The sequence below is a fragment of the Pleurodeles waltl genome, chromosome 9 (assembly GCF_031143425.1).
Source record: "Pleurodeles waltl isolate 20211129_DDA chromosome 9, aPleWal1.hap1.20221129, whole genome shotgun sequence".
In the NCBI taxonomy this organism is placed as follows: Eukaryota; Metazoa; Chordata; class Amphibia; order Caudata; family Salamandridae; genus Pleurodeles; species Pleurodeles waltl.
In genome coordinates this window covers 685,715,642-685,735,907 of record NC_090448.1, presented here as the reverse complement: position 1 = coordinate 685,735,907, position 20,266 = coordinate 685,715,642, and positions in this window count along the sequence as shown.

Genomic DNA, 20,266 nt, shown 5'->3' with positions numbered 1-20,266 from the left:
CTTTCCCAATTCTTGGGGAGAGGTCAGATCAGAGTCCACCAAGTACTGGTGCAACAAATCAGACACACAATTATTAAGAATATGCTCTCTCAGGATTAAGTTATACAGGCTGTCATAATCAGTAACTTTACTGCCATGTAACCACCCCTCCAAGGCCTTCACTGCCTGGTCAATGAAATCAACCCAGTCTTGTGAAGACTCCTTTTTGGTATCTCTGAACTTGATCCTGTACTGTTCAGTGGTTAAGCCATAACCATCCAGGAGTGCATTCTTAAGAACTTGGAAATTGTTAGCATCATTTTCTTTTACAGTAAGGAGCCTATCCCTACCTTTTCCAGTAAATGATAGCCATAGGATAGCAGCCCACTGCCTTTGAGGGACATCCTGTACAGCACAGGCCCTCTCAAGTGCAGCAAACCACTTGTTAATGTCATCCCCCTCCTTGAAAGGGGGAACTATCTTATGCAGATTCCTGGAATCATGCTCTTTTGCAGGATGACTATGGGGAATACTGCTGCTGCCACCATGGGTATCTAAACCCATTTTCTGTCTTTCCCTCTCTATTTCTAAAGATTGTCTATCCAAATCCAGCTGTTGCTTCTTGAGCTTCAGTCTGGTTTGCTCCACTCTCAATCTATTGAGCTCCCTTTCCAACAATCTGTCATCAGGGTGGGTGGGAGGGACATTTCTAGATACAGAGGTGTGATGGGAATGAACAGAAGGAGACCTGTCCCTTACAGAGGGCACCCTAACAGCTTGGCTACCAGTATAATGTGAGAGCACATCATCAGTATGATGTGATTCAACCTCTGTACCAACTATGCTAGACTGTCTAGTAATGGGCAGGCTGAGAAGTTTCTTTCCTGAACCTTTTCCTGGGGGAGTCCCTGGATCAGATTGAGAACCATTAGCTACTTTTTCTACAGATTGGGCACTTATGGCCTTATCCTGTACTCTAAGCATATTAATTAACAGTTCTAAGGAAGGATTCTTCCCTACACTCAAACCTCTCTCTATGCAGAGACTCCTTGCTCCTTTCCAGCTAAGGTGATCATATGCAAGTTTGGACAGTTCAACTTTTTGGCCTGTGCCAGACATTTTTTAGAGAGAGTTAAAGTGATAGACAAAGAGAAAAAAGTTTTCAGAACTTTTTGGAAAGACAGAAAAAAAACTTTTTAAACTTTTAAGAACTTTTTGAAAGTTTAGAAGTACTTTTCAGCACTTAGAAAAGAGTGAAAAGAGGAAATGCAAAACTTTTTGGCTATGTGTATATACACTGACCTTGTTTTGTATATTTTTCTCTTATGAAAAGTACAATGACAAGAGTGGTAAGTAGTCTCAAGCACTTATCCCACCACTGCACAACCAATGTAGGAGGCTGGACTGGCTTGTAGTGAGTACCAAGGGGTACTTGCACCTTGCACCAGGCCCAGTTATCCCTTATTAGTGTATAGGGTGTCTAGCAGCTTAGGCTGATAGATAATGGTAGCTTAGCAGAGCAGCTTAGGCTGAACTAGGAGACGTGTGAAGCTACTACAGTACCACTTAGTGTCATATGCACAATATCATAAGAAAACACAATACACAGTTATACTAAAAATAAAGGTACTTTATTTTTATGACAATATGCCAAAGTATCTTAGAGTGTACCCTCAGTGAGAGGATAGGAAATATACACAAGATATATATACACAATAGCAAAAATATGCAGTATAGTCTTAGAAAACAGTGCAAACAATGTATAGTTACAATAGGATGCAATGGGGAAACATAGGGATAGGGGCAACACAAACCATATACTCCAGAAGTGGAATGCGAACCATGAATGGACCCCAAACCTATGTGACCTTGTAGAGGGTCGCTGGGACTATTAGAAAATAGTGAGAGTTAGAAAAATAACCCTCCCCAAGACCCTGAAAAGTGAGTGCAAAGTGCACCAAAGTTCCCCTAAGGACAAAATAGTCGTGTTAGAGGGAAAATGCAAGGAAAACACAAATCAGCAATGCAACAACGATGGATTCCTGACTGAGGGTACCTGTGGAACAAGGGGACCAAGTCCAAAAGTCACAAGCAACTCGGAGATGGGCAGATGCCCAAGAAATGCCAGCGGTTGGTGCAAAGAAGCTCTTACTAGGCTGAAGAACTGTGAATACTGCAGGAACGACAAGGGCTAGAGACTTCCCCTTTGGAGGATGGATCCCCCACGCCTTGGAGAGTCGTGCAGAAGTGTTTTCCCGCCGGATGGACGCCAACAAGCCTTGCTACACGCAAATCGTGCGTTTGGCGTTTTTGGACGCTGCTGGGGCCCAGGAGGGACCAGAAGGTCGCAAATTGGACCTGCAGAGAGAGGGGACGTCGGGCAAGACAAAGAGCCCTCACTGAAGCAGGTAGCACCCGGAGAAGTGCCAGAAACAGGCACTACGAGGATGCGTGAAACGGTGCTCGCCGAAGTTGCACAAAGGAGTCCCACGTCGCCGGAGACCAACTTAGAAAGTCGTGCAATGCAGGTTAGAGTGCCGTGGACCCAGGCTTGGCTGTGCACACAGGATTTCCGCCGGAAGTGCACAGGGGCCGGAGAAGCTTGCAAAGTCGCGGTTCCCAGCAATGCAGCCCAGCGAGGTGAGGCAAGGACTTACCTCCACCAAACTTGGGCTGAAGAGTCACTGGACTGTGGGGGTCACTTGGACGGTGTCGCTGGATTCGAGGGACCTCGCTCGTCGTGCTGAGAGGAGACCCAAGGGACCGGTAATGCAGCTTTTTGGTGCCTGCGGTTGCAGGGGGAAGATTCCGTCGACCCACGGGAGATTTCTTCGGAGCTTCTGGTGCAGAGAGGAGGCAGACTACCCCCACAGCATGCACAAGCAGGAAAACAGTCGAGAAGGCGGCAGGATCAGCGTTACAGAGTTGCAGTAGTCGTCTTTGCTACTATGTTGCAGGTTTGCAGGCTTCCAGCGCGGTCAGCGGTCGATTCCTTATCAGAAGGTGAAGAGGGAGATGCAGAGGAACTCGGCTGAGCTCATGCATTCGTTATCTAAAGTTTCCCCAGAGACAGAGACCCTAAATAGCCAGAAAAGAGGGTTTGGCTACCTAGGAGAGAGGAAAGGCTACTAACACCTGAAGGAGCCTATCCCAAGGAGTCTCTGACGTCACCTGGTGGCACTGGCCACTCAGAGCAGTCCAGTGTGCCAGCAGCACCTCTGTTTCCAAGATGGCAGAGGTCTGGAGCACACTGGAGGAGCTCTGGACACCTCCCAGGGGAGGTGCAGGTCAGGGGAGTGGTCACTCCCCTTTCCTTTGTCCAGTTTCGCGCCAGAGCAGGGGCTAAGGGGTCCCTGAACCGGTGTAGACTGGCTTATGCAGAATTGGGCACCTCTGTGCCCAACAAAGCATTTCCAGAGGCTGGGGGAGGCTACTCCTCCCCTGCCTTCACACCATTTTCCAAAGGGAGAGGGTGTTACACCCTCTCTCAGAGGAAGTTCTTTGTTCTGCCATCCTGGGCCAGGCCTGGCTGGACCCCAGGAGGGCAGATGCCTGTCTGAGGGGTTGGCAGCAGCAGCAGCTGCAGAGAAACCCCAGGAAGGGCAGTCTGGCAGTACCAGGGTCTGTGCTACAGACCACTGGGATCATGGAATTGTACCAACAATGCCAGGATGGCATAGAGGGGGCAATTCCATGATCATAGACATGTTACATGGCCATATTCGGAGTTACCATGGTGAAGCTACATATAGGTAGTGACCTATATGTAGTGCACGCGTGTAATGGTGTCCCCGCACTCACAAAGTTCAGTGAATTGGCTCTGAACGATGTGGGGGCACCTTGGCTAGTGCCAGGGTGCCCTCACACTAAGTAACTTTGCACCTAACCTTTACCAGGTAAAGGTTAGACATATAGGTGACTTATAAGTTACTTAAGTGCAGTGTAAAATGGCTGTGAAATAACGTGGACGTTATTTCACTCAGGCTGCAGTGGCAGGCCTGTGTAAGAATTGTCAGAGCTCCCTATGGGTGGCAAAAGAAATGCTGCAGCCCATAGGGATCTCCTGGAACCCCAATACCCTGGGTACCTCAGTACCATATACTAGGGGATTATAAGGGTGTTCCAGTAAGCCAATGTAAATTGGTAAAAATGGTCACTAGCCTGTCAGTGACAATTTGGAAAGCAATGAGAGAGCATAACCACTGAGGTTCTGATTAGCATAGCCTCAGTGAGACAGTTAGTCACTACACAGGTAACACATACAGGCACACTTATGAGCACTGGGGCCCTGGGTTACCAGGGTCCCAGTGACACATACAACTAAAACAACATATATACAGTGAAAAATGGGGGTAACATGCCAGGCAAGATGGTACTTTCCTACACCGCCATGAGGGATTCCGACCCCCTCACCGCCATCCTGTTCCTGGCGGCTCCGACTGCCAGGAACAGGATGGCGGTGAGGGGTGTCGTTGGGCCCCTGGGGGCCCCTGCAGTGCCCATGCCAATGGCATGGGCACTGCAGGGGCCCCCGTAAGAGGGCCCCACTTTTTATTTCAGTGTCTGCTTTGCAGACACTGAAATACGCGACGGGTGCCACTGCACCCGTCGCACATACCCACTCCGCCGGCTCCATTCGGAGCCGGCTTCCTCGTGGGGAGAGGTTTCCCGCTGGCCTGGCGGGCGGCCTTCTGGCGGTCGCCCGCCAGCCCAGCGGGAAAGCCTGAATGGCCTCCGCGGTCTTTCGACCGCGGAGCGGCCATATGGCGGCTCCCTCCAGGCGGGCGGCGCCCGCCGCCCGCGGGGGTCAGAATGACCCCCAAAGTTTGGTTATCCACTCGTCATTTACGTCTCAAAGGAAATCGCAAATTTCAGCCACGATTTATTGGCCCATTCAAAGTTGACAAGATGATCAATCCAGTGGCAGTTAAATTGCAGTTGCCAGCTCATCTAAAGATACATCCTGTTTTCCATGTCTCCTTGTTAAAGAACAGTCCTCCAAATTTACGTCAAAACTCCCCTCCAATTCCTATCCAGATTAGCTCTGCAGAAGAGTATGAGGTCAGTCAAATCTTAGATTCCAAAATCCGTAATGGCCAGCTTTATTATCTAATTGATTGGAAAGGTTATGGTCCAGAGGAACGATCCTGGGAGCCACACGAGTATGTACATGCTTCAAGATTAGTGAGAAACTTTCATAGAACCTACCCAAGCAAACCTAAATTGGAGAACTGTTCCTTGAGGGGGAGTACTGTCATGACCACACAAACTTGCCAAGTCAAATCAAAGAAGTGCATGAGAAAAGCAAAGAGATATCCTCAGTGGAGACAGCAAAGCCAAAACTGGAAGAAGGTTTGCAGAGTAATCTTGAGCTTATTTCAAAGGAAGAATCAAGAAGAGAAGATCCAAGATGGCCGCTGTGAGTCCTGAAGGTTAGTTACAGTTCTAGTCTTGCAATCGGTTGGTTGCTAGGTTACGAGCTCTCCAGCTGGAAGCCTTGCACTTCAACTGAGGTCTGACAGGAATCAGCTGTGTGGAGAGAGAGCGCGCTTCAGAACAGAAACTCCTGTGAGGTAAAATTACATTTGAAGATTATATTACAGAAAACGAATAAATATTGTCAAGGTTTACTCGAAGAGTTTGATAGTAGACCGTTCCCGTGGAAGTCGGCAAGGCTACAGAGTTAATGTATGAATTAACCTTATGTTTACAAGGTTCTTGTTTAAGATATTAAAGTCAAAGAAAAAACGAACTTTAAAAGAGCAAGCATCTACAAATGTCAAGGTTATAAACAAAGGCCAAGTTTAAAGGAGAAACGAACTGTTAACAAATAAGCATTTACAAATTCAATGGTAATAAACCAAAATAGAGTTTAAAAGAGAAACAAACTTAAATAAACAAGCATTTACAACTACAAGTTATCGACAGATGTTGAAGTAAGGAAGGAGAAACTAACTGTAATAAACAAGCATTTACAAATACAAGTTATCAACAAATGTCGAAGTAAGAAAGGAGAAACGAACTTTAATAAACAAGCATTTACAAATACAAGTATTGACAGAAGTCACAATAAGACAGGAGAAATTAAATAACATCAGCTGATTTGAAGAACGCATTATCACCAACTATATGTATATATATATAGCATCATAAAACCAATCTCTAACAAAGGTTGAGAAGTTCTTCCAGAATCAGTAATAAGCATTTTTTTAAGAAGAGCTATCATTTATAGAGAGAAGCAAGGCTACAGAGAACTCAGGGTGAGTGAAGAAATAATAGAATTAAGGAGAATTAAGTGTTGAGAGTAGAAAGTGAAAAACTGATGTTATATGTCCCTAGTAATTGCGACTGTGACTCTTGCAGGTGCTGTATGCAATCTTAGATGTGAAGAGGCAGACTGAGTACTGGCGTTCATCATCTCTGTGGCAGTCTCTCTACCATCCCATTCCCCTTTCCCCCTCCGGGGTACTCAGCACGAAGGATTAATATTCGTTGTGAGTAGCTCGGGTCGGGACTGAGGAGTTATCTTCTGCTTCTGAGGAAATCAAATTGAAGTATCCTGACACTCCCAGGGGAGGTGCCCAGAGCTCCTCCAGTGTGTCCCAGACCACTGCCATCTTGGAAACAGAGGTGTTTGTGGCACACTGGACTGCTCTGAGTGGCCACTGCCAGCAGGTGACGTCAGAGGCTCCTTCTGATAGGCTCTTACCTCTCTTGGTAGCCAATCCTCCTTCCTTGTTAGCCAAACCTCCTTTTCTGGCTATTTAGGGTCTCTGCTTTGGGGAATTCTTTAGATAATGAATGCAAGAGCTCACCAGAGTTCCTCTGCATCTCCCTCTTCACCTTCCACCAAAGGATCGACCGCTGACTGCTCAGGACGCCTACAAAACCGCAACAAAGTAGCAAGAAGACTACTAGCAACCTTGGATCGCCTCATCCTGCCGGCTTTCTCAACTGTTTCCAGGTGGTGCATGCTCTGGGGGTAGTCTGCCTCCTCCCTGCACCAGGAGCTCTGAAGAAATCTCCCGTGGGTTGACGGAATCTTCCCCCTGCAACCGCAGGCACCAAAAGACTGCATCACTGGTCCTCTGGGTCCCCTCTCAGCATGACGAGTGTGGTCTCTGGAACTCAGCAACTCTGTCCAAGTGACTCCCACAGTCCAGTGACTCTTCAGTCTAAGTTTAGTGAAGGTAAGTCCTTGCCTCCCCACGCTAGACTGCATTGCTGGGTACCGCGTGATTTGCAGCTGCTCTGGCTTCTGTGCACTCTTCCAGGATTTCCTTCATGCACAGCCAAGCCTGGGTCCCCGACACTCCTTCCTGCAGTGCACAACCTTCTGAGGTGTCCTCCGGTGTTGTGGGACTCCCTTTTGTGATTTCGGGTAGACTCCGGTTCGCTTTTCTTCAAAGTGCCTCTTCAGGTACTTCTGCGGGTTCTGCCTGCTTCTGTGAGGGCTCCCTGAGTTGCTGTGCGCCCAGTCTGTCTCCTCCTCCAAGTGGCGACATCCTGGTCCCTCCTGGGCCACAGCAGCACCCAAAAACGTTTACCGTGACCCTTGCAGCTAGCAAGGCTTGTTTGCGGTCTTTCTGCGTTGCATCACCTCTGCAAGCTTCATCTCAACGTGGCACATCCACCCCCCAAAGGAGAAGTCTCTAGCTCTCTTCCTTCTTGCAGAACTCCAACCTTCTTCCAACCAGTGGCAGCTTCCTTGCACCCTCAGCTGGCATTTCCTGGGCTCCTGCCCACTCTCGACACTGTCGCGACTCTTGGACTTGGTCCCCTTGTCTTACAGGTACTCAGGTCTGGAAATCCACTATTGTTGTATTGCTGGTGTTGGTTTTCCTTGCAGAATCCCCCTATCACAACTTCTGTGCTCTCTGGGGGTTGTAGGTGCACTTTACACCTACCTTACAGGGTCTTGGGGTGGGCTATTTTTCTATCCCTCACTGTTTTCTTACAGTCCCAGCGACTCTCTACATGCTCACATAGGTTTGGGGTCCATTTGTGGTTCGCATTCCACTTTTGGAGTATATGGTTTGTGTTGCCCCTATACCTATGTGCTCCTATTGCAATCTACTGTAACTTTACATTGCTTGCATTACTTCCTTTTGCTATCATCTGCATAATTTTGGTTTGTGTACATATATCTTGTGTATATTTCTCATCCTCATATTGAGGGTACTCACTGAGATACTTGGGACCCCTTCCCCTTTGTGAATGTCGAAAAAAATATTTTTTCAGAGCAGGCAGTGGTCCTATGGACCACTGCCTACTCTGAAAAAAACTAAACCAAATGGTTTCGGTATTTTTTTCATTTTGCAACTCGTTTTCCTTTGAGGAAAATGGGCTGCAAAATGAAAAAAATAACTGCTTTATTTAAAAAGCAGTCACAGACATGGAGGTCTGCTGACTACAGCAGGCCACCATCCCTGTGAGTGCAGGTACTCGCTATAGGGTCGCAAAATGTGATCCACCTCATGAATATTGATGAGGTGGGGCTTTGCGACCCCATAGCGAGTCGCAGAAGGTGTCTGAGACACCATTCTGCATCCGATTTTGCGACTTGCAAATTGCGAGTCGCTCAGACTCGCAATTTGCAAGTCGCAAAATCGGATTTTGCTACACCTGGCCCATACTCCCTTAGGAGGTAAGTAAAATACACAAAATATACACACAAACCAAAATCAGGTAAGTAAACAGAAAAGTAGTGCAAACACTGTAGAAAACAATAGGATGCAATAGGTCTAGGGGCAACACAAACCGTATACTAAGAAAGTGCAATGCGAACCACTTAGGGACCCCAGGCCTAGAGTAGTGCGTAGAGGGTCGCTGGAAGTGTAAGAAAACACTAAGGGTGTCCAATATACCTGTAGGAGGCTGCCCTGGCTTGTAGTGGGTACCAGAGGTACTTACACTTTGTACCAGGTCCAGTTATCCCTTATTAGTGTAGAAGAGGTGTTTCTAGCAGCTTAGGCTGATAGAAGGTAGCTATAGCAGAGCAGCTTAGGCTGAACTAGGAGACATGCAAAGCTCCTACTATACCACTGGTGTCATATGCACAATATCATAAGAAAACACAATACACAGATATACTAAAAATAAAGGTACTTTATTTTTATGACAATATGCCAAAAGTATCTCAGTGAGTACCCTCAGTATGAGGATGCCAAATATACACAAGATATATGTACACAATACCAAAAATATGCAGTAACAGCAAAAGAAGTAATGCAAGAAGTGTAAAGTTACAGTAGATTGCAATAGGAGCACATAGGTATAGGGGCAACACAAACCATATACTCCAAAAGTGGAATGCAAACCACGAATGGACCCCAAACCTATGTGAGCTTGTAGAGGGTTGCTGAGGCTGTAAGAAAACAGTGAGGGTTAGAAAAATAGCCCACCCCAAGACCCTGAAAAGTAGATGTAAAGTGCACCTATAACCCCCAGAGAGCACAGAAGTCGTGATAGGGGGTTTCTGCAAGGAAGACCAACACCAGCAAAGCAACAACAGTGGATTTCTGGACCTGAGTACCTGTGAAACAAGGGGACCAAGTCCAAGAGTCTTGACAATGTCGAGAGTGGGCAGATGCCCAGGAAATGCCAACTGAGGGTGCAAAGAAGCTGCCACCGGATGGTAGAAGCTGTAGATTCTGCAAGAACGAAGAGGACTAGGAACTTCCCCTTTGGAGGATGAATGTCCCACGTGGTGAAGAAGCTTGCAGAGGTGTTCCCATGCAGAAAGACTGCAAACAAGCCTTGCTAGCTGCAAGGGTCGCGGTTAGGGTTTTTGGATGCTGCTGTGGCCCAGGAGGGACCAGGATGTCGCCACTTGGATGAGGAGACTGAGGGGCACCCAGCAAGTCAGGGAGCCCTCACAGAAGCAGCCAGCACCCGCAGAAGTACCAGAACGGGCACTTGGAAGATGAGTGAACCGGAGTCCACCGAAAGACACAAAAGGGAGTCACACGACGCCGGAGGACAACTCAGAAGGTTGTCCACTGCAGGTTAGAGTGTGTGGGACCCAGGCTTGGCTGTGCACAAAGGAAATCCTGGAAGAGTGCACAGGAGCCGGAGCAGCTGCAAATCACACGGTACCCAGCAATGCAGTCTAGCGTGGGGAGGCAAGGACTTACCTCCACCAAACTTGGACTGAAGAGTCACTGGACTGTGGGAGTCACTTGGACAGAGTTGCTGAGTTCCAGGGACCACGCTCATCGTGCTGAGAGGGGACCCAGAGGACCAGTGATGCAGTCTTTTGTTGCCTGCGGTTGCAGGGGGAAGATTCCGTTGACCCACGGGAGATTTCTTCAGAGCTCCTGGTGCAAGAAGGAGGCAGGCTACCCCCAGAGCAAGCACCACCAGGAAACAGTCGAGAGAGACGGCAGGATGAAGCGATACAAGGTTGCAGTAGTCGTCTTTGCTACTTTGTTGCGGTTTTGCAGGCGTCGTGAGCAGTCAGCGGTCGATCCTTTGGCAGAAGGTGAAGAGGGAGATGCAGAGGAACTCTGATGAGCTCTTGCATTCGTTATCTGAAGAATTACCCAAAGCAGAGACCCTAATTAGTCAGAAAAGGAGGTTTGGATACCTAGAAAGGAGGATAGGCTAGTATCACAGGTAAGAGCCTATCAGAAGGAGTCTCTGACGTCACCTGCTGGCCCTGGCCACTCAGAGCAGTCCAGTGTGTCAGCACACCTTTGAATCCAAGATGGCAGAGGTCTGGGGCACACTGGAGGAGCTCTGGGCACCTCCCCTGGGATGTGCAGGTCAGAGGAGTGGTCACTCCCCTTTCCTTTGTCCAGTTTCGCGCCAGAGCAGGGCTTGGGGGATCCCTGAACCGATGTAGACTGGCTTATGCAGAGATGGGCACCGTCTGTGCCCATCAAAGCATTTCCAGAGGCTGGGGAAGGCTACTCCTCCCCAGCCCTGACACCTTTTTCCAAAGGGAGAGGGTGTAACACCCTCTCTCTGAGGAAGTCCTTTGTTCTGCCTTCCTGGGCCAGGCCTGGCTGGACCCCAGGAGGGCAGAAACCTGTCTGAGGGATTGGCAGCAGCAGCAGCTGCAGTGAAACCCCGGGAAAGGCAGTTTGGCAGTACCCGGGTCTGTGCTAGAGACTCAGGGGATCATGGAATTGTCTCCCCAATGCCAGAATGGCATTGGGGTGACAATTCCATGATCTTAGCCATGTTACATGGCCATGTTCGGAGTTACCATTGTGACGCTATACATAGGTAGTGACCTATGTATAGTGCATGCGTGAAATGGTGTCCCCGCACTCACAAAGTCTGGGGAATTTTCCCTGAACGATGTGGGGGCACCTTGGCTAGTGCCAGGGTGCCCACACACTAAGTAACTTAGCACCCAACCTTCACCAGGTGAAAGTTAGACATATAGGTGACTTATAAGTTACTTAAGTGCAGTGGTAAATGGTTGTGAAATAACGTGGACGTTATTTCACTCAGGCTGCAGTGGCAGGCCTGTGTAAGACTTGTCAGAGCTCCCTATGGGTGGCAAAAGAAATGCTGCAGCCCATAGGGATCTCCTGGAACCCCAATACCCTGGGTACCTTAGTACCATATACTAGGGAATTATAAGGGTGTTCCAGTATGCCAATGTGAATTGGTGAAATTGGTCACTAGCCTGTTAGTGACAATTTGGAAAGCAGAGAGAGCATAACCACTGAGGCTCTGGTTAGCAGAGCCTCAGTGAGACAGTTAGTCATCACACAGGGAACACATACAGGGCACACTTATGAGCACTGGGGCCCTGGCTGGCAGGGTCCCAGTGATACATACACTAAAACAACATATATACAGTGAAATATGGGGGTGACATGCCAGGCAAGATGGTACTTTCCTATAGATAGTAATATCCAGAAATTCTGTTTTTGGTTGTTGGGATGTTAGCTATTGTAAAAATATTCAACTTGTTTGTGTTGATCTCCCCAAAATATATTTTTATGACTTGGTTTTCTTGGCCTTGCCAGATGTACAAAATCTCTTTGATGTAGCACCTTCAAAAGGTTATATGCAAGGTGTAGTGTGAAAACTGATCGTCCAAAAGCTAACATTTCTCAACTTCCACCAACACGATGCATGTGTATGTACGGTGCGAAATAGGCTCCCATTGCCGTTCCCTGTATTTGTAGGTAATATTCTTGATTCAAGCTGAAGGCATTATTGGAAAAACAGAAAAGTAGCCTTTCCAGTATCATGTTATTAGATTAAAAAAATGTGATTCCTAAAGCTTTGTGTTCTGCATTGATACCATTGTATACGTTGTTGATAAGTATAAACTTATTACATCAGTCCTTGTCAAGATGTAATCATACTCCCTGTAGGAAGGTAGACTCTTTCTAGCCTTGTTACCCCCACTTTTGGCCTGTTTGTGAGTGTACGTCAGGGTGTTTTTACTGTCTCCCTGGGATCCTGCTAGCCAGGGCCCAGTGCTTATAGTGAAAACCCTATGTTGTCAGTGTGTTTGATAAGTGTCATTGGGTTCCTGCTAGCCAGGACCCCAGTGCTCATAAGTTTGTAGCCTATGTGTGTTCCCTGTGTGGTGCCCAACTGTATCACTGAGGCTCTGCTAACCAGAACCTCAGTGGTTATGCTCTCTCTTTACTTTCCAAATTGTCACTAACAGGCTAGTGACCAATTTCACCAAGTCACATTGGCATACTGGAACACCCTTATAATTCCCTAGTATATGGTACTGAGGTACCCAGGGTATTGGGGTTCCAGGAGATCCCTATGGGCTGCAGCATTCCTTTTGCCACCCATAGGGAGCTCTGACAATTCTTTCACAGGCCTGCCACTGCAGCTTGAGTGAAATAACGTCCACGTTATTTCACAGCCATTTACCACTGCACTTAAGTAACTTATAAGTCACCTATATGTCTAACCTTTACCTGGTAAAGGTTGGGTGCAAAGTTACTTAGTGTGTGGGCACCCTGGCACTAGCCAAGGTGCTCCCACATCGTTCAGGGCCAATTCCCCGGACTTTGTGAGTGCGGGGACACCATTTCACGCGTGCACTATACATAGATCACTACCTATGTATAGCGTCACAATGGTAACTCCGAACATGGCCATGTAACATGTCTAAGATCATGGAATTGTCACCCCAATGGCATTCTGGCATTGGGGAGACAATTCCATGATCCCCTGAGTCTCCAGCACAGACCCGGGTACTGCCAAACTGCCTTTCCCGGGGTTTCACTGCAGCAGCTGCTGCTGCCAACCCCTCAGACAGGTTTCTGTTCTCCTGGGGTCCAGCCAGGCCTGGCCCAGGAAGGCAGAACAAAGGACTTCCTCAGAGAGAGGGTGTTACACCCTCTCCCTTTCGAAAATGGTGTCAGGGCTGGGGAGGAGTACACATACAGGGTACACTTATGAGCACTGAGGCCCTGTGGTACTCACTACAAGCCAGTCCAGCCTCCTACACCCTGTGCTCATAAGTATGTGCCCTGTATGTGTTCCCTGTGTGATGCCTAACTGTCTCACTGAGGCTCTGCTAACCAGAACCTCAGTGGTTATGCTTTCTATGCTTTCCAAATTTGTCACTAACAGGCTAGTGACTAAATTTACCAATTCACGTTGGCATACTGGTACACCCATATAATTCCCTAGTATATGGTACTGAGGTACCCAGGGTATTGGGGTTCAATGAGATCCCTATGGGCTGCAGCATTTCTTTTGCCACCCATAGGGAGCTCTGACTATTCTTACACAGGCCTCCCAGTGTAGCCTGCGTGAAATAACATCCATGTTATTTCACAGCCATTGTAGGAAAGTACCATCTTGCCTGGCATGTTACCCCCATTTTTCACTGTATATATGTTGTTTTAGTTGTATGTGTCACTGGGACCCTGGTAACCCAGGGCCCCAGTGCTCATAAGTGTGCCTGAATGTGTTACCTGTGTAGTGACTAACTGTCTCACTGAGGCTCTGCTAATCAGAACCTCAGTGGTTATGCTCTCTCATTTCTTTCTAAATTGTCACTAACAGGCTAGTGACCAATTTTACCAATTTACATTGGCTTACTGGAACACCCTTATAATTCCCTAGTATATGGTACTGAGGTACCCAGGGTATTGGTGTTCCAGGAGATCCCTATGGGCTGCAGCATTTCTTTTGCCACCCATAGGGAGCTCTGACAATTCTTACACAGGCCTGCCACTGCAGCCTGAGTGAAATAACGTCCACGTTATTTCACAGCCATTTTACACTGCACTTAAGTAACTTATAAGTCACCTATATGTCTAACCTTTACCTGGTAAAGGTTAGGTGCAAAATTACTTAGTGTGAGGGCACCCTGGCACTAGCCAAGGTGCCCCCACATTGTTCAGAGCCAATTCACTGAACTTTGTGAGTGCGGGGACACCATTACACGCGTGCACTACATATAGGTCACTACCTATATGTAGCTTCACCATGGTAACTCCGAATATGGCCATGTAACATGTCTATGATCATGGAATTGCCCCCTCTATGCCATCCTGGCATTGTTGGTACAATTCCATGATCCCAGTGGTCTGTAGCACAGACCCTGGTACTGCCAGACTGCCCTTCCTGGGGTTTCACTGCAGCTGCTGCTGCTGCCAACCCCTCAGACAGGCAGCTGCCCTCCTGGGGTCCAGCCAGGCCTGGCCCAGGATGGCAGAACAAAGAACTTCCTCTGAGAGAGGGTGTGACACCCTCTCCCTTTGGAAAATGGTGTGAAGGCAGGGGAGGAGTAGCCTCCCCCAGCCTCTGGAAATGCTTTGTTGGGCACAGATGTGCCCAATTCTGCATAAGCCAGTCTACACCGGTTCAGGGACCCCTTAGCCCCTGCTCTGGCGCGAAACTGGACAAAGGAAAGGGGAGTGACCACTCCCCTGACCTGCACCTCCCCTGGGAGGTGTCCAGAGCTCCTCCAGTGTGCTCCAGACCTCTGCCATCTTGGAAACAGAGGTGCTGCTGGCACACTGGACTGCTCTGAGTGGCCAGTGCCACCAGGTGACGTCAGAGACTCCTTGTGATAGGCTCCTTCAGGTGTTAGTAGCCTTTCCTCTCTCCTAGGTAGCCAAACCCTCTTTTCTGGCTATTTAGGGTCTCTGTCTCTGGGGAAACTTTAGATAACGAATGCATGAGCTCAGCCGAGTTCCTCTGCATCTCCCTCTTCACCTTCTGATAAGGAATCGACCGCTGACCGCGCTGGAAGCCTGCAAACCTGCAACATAGTAGCAAAGACGACTACTGCAACTCTGTAACGCTGATCCTGCCGCCTTCTCGACTGTTTTCCTGCTTGTGCATGCTGTGGGGGTAGTCTGCCTCCTCTCTGCACCAGAAGCTCCGAAGAAATCTCCTGTGGGTCGACGGAATCTTCCCCCTGCAACCGCAGGCACCAAAAAGCTGCATTACCGGTCCCTTGGGTCTCCTCTCAGCACGACGAGCGAGGTCCCTCGAATCCAGCGACACCGTCCAAGTGACCCCCACAGTCCAGTGACTTTTCAGCCCAAGTTTGGTGGAGGTAAGTCCTTGCCTCACCTCGCTGGGCTGCATTGCTGGGAACCGCGACTTTGCAAGCTACTCCGGCCCCTGTGCACTTCCGGCAGAAATCCTTCGTGCACAGCCAAGCCTGGGTCCACGGCACTCTAACCTGCATTGCACGACTTTCTAAGTTGGTCTCCGGCGACGTGGGACTCCTTTGTGCAACTTCGGTGAGCACCGTTTCACGCATCCTCGTAGTGCCTGTTTCTGGCACTTCTCCGGGTGCTACCTGCTTCAGTGAGGGCTCTTTGTCTTGCTCGACGTCCCCTCTCTCTGCAGGTCCAATTTGCGACCTCCTGGTCCCTCCTGGGCCCCAGCAGCGTCCAAAAACGCCAAACGCACGATTTGCGTGTAGCAAAGCTTGTTGGCGTCCATCCGGCGGGAAAACACTTCTGCACGACTCTCCAAGGCGTGGGGGATCCATCCTCCAAAGGGGAAGTCTCTAGCCCTTGTCGTTCCTGCAGTATTCACAGTTCTTCAGCCTAGTAAGAGCTTCTTTGCACCAACCGCTGGCATTTCTTGGGCATCTGCCCATCTCCGAGTTGCTTGTGACTTTTGGACTTGGTCCCCTTGTTCCACAGGTACCCTCAGTCAGGAATCCATCGTTGTTGCATTGCTGATTTGTGTTTTCCTTGCATTTTCCCTCTAACACGACTATTTTGTCCTTAGGGGAACTTTGGTGCACTTTGCACTCACTTTTCAGGGTCTTGGGGAGGGTTATTTTTCTAACTCTCACTATTTTCTAATAGTCCCAGCGACCCTCTACAAGGTCACATAGGTTTGGGGTCCATTCGTGGTTCACATTCCACTTTTGGAGTATATGGTTTGTGTTGCCCCTATCCCTATGTTTCCCCATTGCATCCTATTGTAACTATACATTGTTTGCACTGTTTTCTAAGACTATACTGCATATTTTTGCTATTGTGTATATATATCTTGTGTATATTTCCTACCCTCTCACTGAGGGTACACTCTAAGATACTTTGGCATATTGTCATAAAAATAAAGTACCTTTATTTTTAGTATAACTGTGTATTGTGTTTTCTTATGATATTGTGCATATGACACTAAGTGGTACTGTAGTAGCTTCACACGTCTCCTAGTTCAGCCTGAGCTGCTCTGCTAAGCTACCATTATCTATCAGCCTAAGCTGCTAGACACCCTATACACTAATAAGGGATAACTGGGCCTGGTGCAAGGTGCAAGTACCCTTTGGTACTCACTACAAGCCAGTCCAGCCTCCTACATTGGTTGTGCAGTGGTGGGATAAGTGCTTGAGACTACTTACCACTCTTGTCATTGTACTTTTCATAAGAGAAAAATATACAAAACAAGGTCAGTGTATATACACATAGCCAAAAAGTTTTGCATTTCCTCTTTTCACTCTTTTCTAAGTGCTGAAAAGTACTTCTAAACTTTCAAAAAGTTCTTAAATGTTTAAAAAGTTTTTTTCTGTCTTTCCAAAAAGTTCTGAAAACTTTTTTCTCTTTTTCTATCACTTTAACTCTCTCTAAAAAATGTCTGGCACAGGAAAAAATGTTGAACTGTCCAAACTTGCATATGATCACCTTAGCTGGAAAGGAGCAAGGAGTCTCTGCATAGAGAGAGGTTTGAGTGTAGGGAAGAATCCTTCCTTAGAACTGTTAATTAATATGCTTAGAGTACAGGATAAGGCCATAAGTGCCCAATCTGTAGAAAAAGTAGCTAATGGTTCTCAATCTGATCCAGGGACTCCCCCAGGAAAAGGTTCAGGAAAGAAACTTCTCAGCCTGCCCATTACTAGACAGTCTAGCATAGTTGGTACAGAGGTTGAATCACATCATACTGATGATGTGCTCTCACATTATGCTGGTAGCCAAGCTGTTAGGGTGCCCTCTGTAAGGGACAGGTCTCCTTCTGTTCATTCCCATCATACCTCTGTATCTAGAAATGTCCCTCCCACCCACCCTGATGACAGATTGTTAGAAAGGGAGCTCAATAGATTGAGAGTGGAACAAACCAGACTGAAGCTCAAGAAGCAACAGCTGGATTTGGATAGACAGTCTTTAGAAATAGAGAGGGAAAGACAGAAGTTGGGTTTAGATACCCATGGTGGCAGCAGCAGTATTCCCCATAGTCATCCTGCAAAAGAGCATGATTCCAGGAATCTGCACAAGATAGTTCCCCCTTATAAGGAGGGGGATGACATTAACAAGTGGTTTGCTGCACTTGAGAGGGCCTGTGCTGTACAGGATGTCCCTCAAAAGCAGTGGGCTGCTATCCTATGGCTATCATTTAGTGGAAAAGGTAGGGATAGGCTCCTTACAGTGAAAGAAAATGATGCCAATAATTTCCAAGTTCTTAAGAATGCACTCCTGGATGGTTATGGCTTAACCACTGAACAGTACAGGATAAAGTTCAGAGAGACCAAAAAGGAGTCTTCACAAGACTGGGTTGATTTCATTGACCATTCAGTGAAGGCCTTGGAGGGGTGGTTACATGGCAGTAAAGTTACTGATTATGACAGCCTGTATAACTTAATCCTGAGAGAGCATATTCTTAATAATTGTGTGTCTGATTTGTTGCACCAGTACTTGGTGGACTCTGATCTGACCTCTCCCCAAGAATTGGGAAAGAAGGCAGACAAATGGGTCAGAACAAGAGTGAACAGAAAAGTTCATACAGGGGGTGACAAAGATGGCAACAAAAAGAAGGATGGTAAGTCTTCTGACAAGGGTGGGGACAAATCTAAAAATGATTCTTCATCAGGCCCACAAAAACACTCTGGTGGGGGTGGTGGGCCCAAATCCTCCTTTAATCAGAACAAGGAAAAGAAACCATGGTGCTATTTATGTAAAATAAAAGGCCATTGGACAACAGATCCCAGTTGTCCAAAGAAAGGCACCACAGCTCCTACCACTACAACCCCTACTGCTACACCCAGTGTCCCTACTAATAGCAGTGGTGGTGGGAGCAAACCTACTAATAGCCAATCCAAGGGAGTAGCTGGGCTCACTTTTGGTAATTTAGTTGGGGTTGGTCTAATTAGGGAGACCACAGAGGCTACTTTAGTCTCTGAAGGGGCTATTGACTTAGCCACTTTGGTTGCTTGCCCCCATAACTTGGAGAAGTACAAGCAACTAACCCTAATAAATGGTGTTGAGGTCCAGGCCTACAGGGACACAGGTGCCAGTGTCACAATGGTGATTGAGAAACTGGTGCACCCTGAACAACACATACTTGGACACCAGTACCAAGTAACCGATGCTCACAACATAACACAAAGCCACCCCATGGCTGTTGTAAATCTCAACTGGGGGGGGGGTAACTGGTCCAAAGAAAGTTGTGGTAGCTTCAGATTTACCTGTAGACTGTCTATTAGGGAATGATTTGGAGACATCAGCTTGGTCAGATGTGGAGTTGGAGGCCCATGCAGCAATGCTGGGCATCCCAGGGCATATTTTTGCTTTGACAAGGGCTCAGGCCAAAAAGCAAAAAGGACAGGGAAGCTTGGATCCTGGAACAATGGACCAAGTGCTCCCTAAAGCTAGGGTTAGTAGAAGCAAACCACTTCCTACTATCCCTCCCTCTACAGTGGATTCAACTTCTGAGGAAGAAGAATTCCCTCCCTGTGCAGAACCTACACCAGAGGAGCTGGAAGCAGACACTGCTGAGCTTTTGGGTGAAGGGGGGCCTGCCAGAGAGGAGCTGAGTGTGGCACAGCAAACCTGTCCCACATTAGAGGGTCTCAGACAGCAAGCTGTCAAACAGGCTAATGGGGATGTCAGTGACTCTCACAGAGTTTACTGGGAGGACAACCTCTTGTACACTGAGCATAGGGATCCTAAACCTGGAGCTGCCAGGAGATTAGTGATTCCTCAGGAGTACAGAAAGTTCCTCCTAACACTGGCACATGACATTCCCTTAGCTGGGCACCTGGGTCAAATGAAAACTTGGGACAGGCTTGTTCCCCTGTTTCATTGGCCTAGGATGTCTGAGGACACAAAAGAATTTTGCAAGTCCTGTGAAACCTGTCAAGCCAGTGGCAAGACAGGTGGCACCCCAAAGGCACCCCTTATCCCACTGCCTGTGGTTGGGGTTCCCTTTGAAAGGGTAGGGGTTGACATAGTTGGCCCCCTTGACCCTCCTACTGCTTCAGGCAATAGGTTTATCTTAGTGGTAGTGGACCATGCCACAAGATATCCTGAAGCTATTCCTTTAAGGACCACTACAGCTCCTGCAGTGGCAAAGGCCCTCCTGGGAATATTTTCCAGGGTGGGCTTCCCAAAGGAAGTAGTATCAGACAGAGGAAGCAATTTCATGTCTGCATACTTAAAGGCCATGTGGAAGGAGTGTGGTGTAACTTACAAGTTCACAACACCCTATCATCCACAAACAAATGGACTGGTGGAGAGATTTAATAAAACTCTCAAAGGCATGATTATGGGACTCCCTGAAAAACTCAGCAGGAGATGGGATATCCTTCTACCATGCCTCCTTTTTGCCTACAGGGAGGTACCCCAGAAAGGAGTGGGCTTCAGCCCCTTTGAACTTCTTTTTGGACACCCTGTTAGGGGTCCACTCACACTTGTAAAGGAGGGTTGGGAACAACCTTTAAAAGCTCATAAGCAGGATATTGTGGATTATGTACTTGGCCTCAGATCAAGGATGGCTGAGTACATGAAAAAGGCCAGTAAAAACCTTCAGGCCAGCCAAGAGCTCCAGAAGCAATGGCATGATCAGAAGGCTGTTTTGGTTCAGTACCAACCAGGGCAGA